Below are 4,223 nucleotides of genomic sequence, written 5' to 3'. Positions count from 1 at the left end.
AACTATTTAAATAAGAATTTTAAGTTTCGGAATGTTACATATGAAATAGAGGAAATTATATTTACTTTTACAAACAAAATGTTCATATCGCTTATTAATCTTAATGTAAAAAATCTTTAATGTGCCTGATAAGTGAGTCAATATGTGAATTTAAAGCAGAGGATGTGTTTTTAAATATGACTCTTTAAATTACTAAGAGGTAATGCATCATTATATTAACTTAAATAACATATAGCTCTAAATATTGTACTCAAATTCAGCATCTATCAGGATATAAAAATAGTGCTTGTGTTTATATAATGACAGATAGCACTTGGCAAAACAAATTTCAATTAACTAATTATTCTGTCAATGATCTAAATCTATTTTAGTGAATATTTGATTAAAAGGCTAAATTAGCTTTACCAATAACCTCAGGTTATTTGGTAATTGTGTTTAGATTCTGTGATAGTTTATTCTATGCCTGATTTACCAGTCATAAATTATGTATAAAACTTTCATAGAGTTTTAGCTCCTTTTACTAAGATTATCTTCTTTGTGGTCTGCACATTAGTTTTGATGAGAAAATTTATAATTTAACATTAAGATTAGAGTCTTCATTCTGGAACAAGTATATTGGTTAGAAAATCACAAATCTGTATTTGAGTTTCGGTAGACTTAAAATCATTAAAATAATCAACTTTAGGCAGTTAGTATATATCTCTAAGTCACTTAAGCACAATACCATGAAATTGCATTTCTGCTACTTTGAAATGCAAGTCTTTTAGAACTGATGTAAACAATATAAAAAGTAAAAAGTCTAATTAACTCATTTCTGACATTAGCTTACTCAGTATTCAGAGATATTGCTTATTCTGATGAAAGAGAACCTTTGAGTTATAAAAGAACATTCTGCTATCATAATCACAAATACAATTCCCAGGGTTGTTCCATTACAGCCAGGCAATTGGTTTTTTTGTTAGACTATGATATGAAATATGAGCGATATTTGAATGCATTGGTCAAGTTCTTTTCAGTTTATACATAATCACAGATTCTTAGAATTGACTGGAGCCTTACAGATGATACAATCTCTTCATTTTTCACATGAGAAAAATAAGAATACGGAAATAATAGCCATTCTATTTTTCTTTTTTACTAATATAACACCAACTTTACTTGCATGTCAACATACTACTTTAAAATATTCATATAATCACACTACTTTGTTGATACAGATATCACATTGATAGCTAATGATATGTTAGCAGATATCTAGTGGATAGAATTCCCGGATTGTTTCCTCATAAAAAGAATAGATTCAGCTGATTTTGCCTTTAGTCTTTTTCCTTTACTTTTTCCTGCCTAGAGGTCACATGGCTTATTAGAAGTTGGAGCAGCTGACTTGCAACCAGGGATATAACATGCACATGCTAACGATGCTGGATTACAAAGAAATGTAATATCTACTTGACCAGCTGCAGTTTGGACTGCTTAGCTCTGGGCCTCTTTGTTATAATAAAAATATAATCCTATTAGGGAAACCACTGCAGCTAGCTTTCTTTTTTATGCAGCTAAATGTGTTTTGAACTAATATAGTCATACTAGTGTAGTGGCATTGATAGAACTTGCACTTAGCACTAATAAGTCAATAGAATACTGTTTCCACTAAACTATATTGTCTATAAGCATTCATGTTTTAGTGGTCACACATTTACATACCATTGATAGTAAAAACTAAAAGGATGAAAGAAATCTTTACAAAGCAAAATTTAATTATAATTATGGTATCATAACATAATTATAATTGTGATATCTTATATTCTTTTTTTTTTTTTTTGAGACAGAGTCTCATTCTGCTGCCCAGGGTGCAGTGGCTGCTCACTGCAACCTTGAAGTTCTGGGCTCAGGTGTTCCTCCAGCTTCAGTCTCCAGAGTAGCTGGGATTATACCACATCCAGCTAATTTATTTATTTATTTATTTTGAGACTGAGTCTCGCGCTGTCGCCCAGGCTGGAGTGCAGTGGCGCGATCTCGGCTCACTGCAAGCTCCGCCTCCCGGGTTCACGCCATTCTCCTGCCTCAGCCTCTCTGAGTAGCTGGGACTACGGGCGCCCGCCACCATGCCCGGCTAATTTTTTTGTATTTTTAGTAGAGACGGGGTTTCACCGTGGTCTTGATCTCCTGACCTCGGGATCTGCCCGCCTCGGCCTCCCAAAGTGCTGGGATTACAAGCGTGAGCCACCGCGCCCAGCCTTATTTTTATTTTTTATAGAGACAGGGTCCTGCTATGTTGCCCAGGCTGATCTTGAACTCCTGGCTTCAAACAATCCTGCTTCGGCCTCTCAAAGCACTAGGATTACAGTCATGAATCACCCCACCCAGCCTTATATATGTTTTGAAGAAAACAGAAGAGAAGAAGTTGAGTTTTAGAATAGCTTTTCTGTGAAATATTATACAAATTCTTACTCCCCTGAGTAAATAATCATTATTTTCTATGAGATGATGCTTTCCTCTTTCTTCCCATTTATCTCCTTCCCCTAGACCAAGAACGCTAAAGTCACTCCAGCCTTTTCCTGCTCCTTAACTTCTCTGATGATTGAATTATTTTTCAACACTTTTACTTATTTCCCTCAGCATTTTTCAAATGTATGGTATCCTCTTGACCATGTGTAGTCAGGCCTTCATTGCTAATAAACTAAATCATTGCAAGTTTATTATCTCTTGTCTTCTTGCTTTCTGTATTTTCCTAATCTAATATGTTCTGCATAATTTTGCAAATTAAAAACCTTTCTGAATGCTAACTCTAATTATGTAAACATGTCCACTTTATGTCACACTCAAAAATGCATACACACTACTGAAAATTATAATCTAATATTGGTTTGTTTTTATAAGACTTACTATTTGACCACTTCAGACATATATATCTTACTATAATAATTTTCCATTCACCATCACTGATTTATTTACCATGATTATTTTTCACCCACTTTATAATCCATCCAAAGTAGACTCTTCCTCATTCTCTGCATATGGATTTGAATTTTCTGCCTCTTTTTCTAGGCTCCCTCAATTTGTCTACATAAAAGTCTCTGTCATTTCCCTATGTTCAAACATATAATACCTCCTTCATAAAGCATTTCCTCATTTTCAAACATTTTGATTAAGAATAACATTCTTTCAATAGATTGTTTTTTACAATATTAGTTTATTTTTTCTGCTCATTTTACTTATTTATGAAACTAGTATTTTCCAACCTGTTTAAAGAGCACTCAGAAATCCATATTGCATGTAGCATTTTACAAGAAGATTTAGAAACCTGAGTAACTATCTTAAATAAATATTCTCTAAACTTACATTTTATAAAGATATATTGGCATTAACAACACAGGGTACTTATCAGACACTAAATAATATCTAGAATACAGCTTGGTCTATAAGCATCTTTAACAAAGAGATGCTTCTGCTCTCTGTGTTTGAAGTTAGGTTGCTTTTGGTTTCAGGAGTCTGAGAAAAGGCTAAGGGCCTTTGTAGATATAACTTCTACAAGTAATTTGTTTAGCTCTGCAGTGAAGAAAGAATCAGATGAATTCTGCCATTCACTTGTTTTCTGTTTGGGAAAATGGTGACAATGGATGATGAACACAGAGGTAGCATGATAATGGAAGGTTTCCACATCTTCCTGGAGTGCTGCTGTTAAGAGAGACTCTCCTTTCACATCCCTCTTTTTACCTCCAATCACATGGTACTGAATGCTCTGTATTCACTTATCTTTAGAACATGAATAAAATCATATTGAGAAGAATGTTTTCAGAAATGGAGGCAAAAATTTTCATTAGTAAAGTTTGGCAATTCTTTTCTGTGCCTCATAAAGTTTTGTGCATACTGTTGCATTGCTGTGTTGTTCAGTTCTGTGATTACCATATTTCTTCAACTCTCAGCTAATATTTTTTACATTTTTCTACTTGAGTTATTAAAATATGTCCTATAATCACGATTAGAAAGAAAGTTTCTTTACTACACTACCTGATAGCTACTCTATGATGCTGTTGTCATTGATTTCACCTAATTTAACTCACCTATCAAAGAAATTTACACGGGGTGGTTCTAAGATGGCCAAATAGGAACAGCTCCAGTCTACAGCTCACAGCATGAGCAATGCAGAAGACGGGTGATTTCTGCATTTCCAACTGAGGTACCGGGTTCATCTCATTGGGGCTTGTTGGACAGTGGGTGCAGCC

This window comes from Nomascus leucogenys, chromosome 10 (genome assembly GCF_006542625.1).
Source record: "Nomascus leucogenys isolate Asia chromosome 10, Asia_NLE_v1, whole genome shotgun sequence".
Taxonomy (NCBI): domain Eukaryota; kingdom Metazoa; phylum Chordata; class Mammalia; order Primates; family Hylobatidae; genus Nomascus; species Nomascus leucogenys.
The sequence above is the reverse complement of the archived record's forward strand: the minus strand, read 5'-3'. Positions refer to the sequence as shown.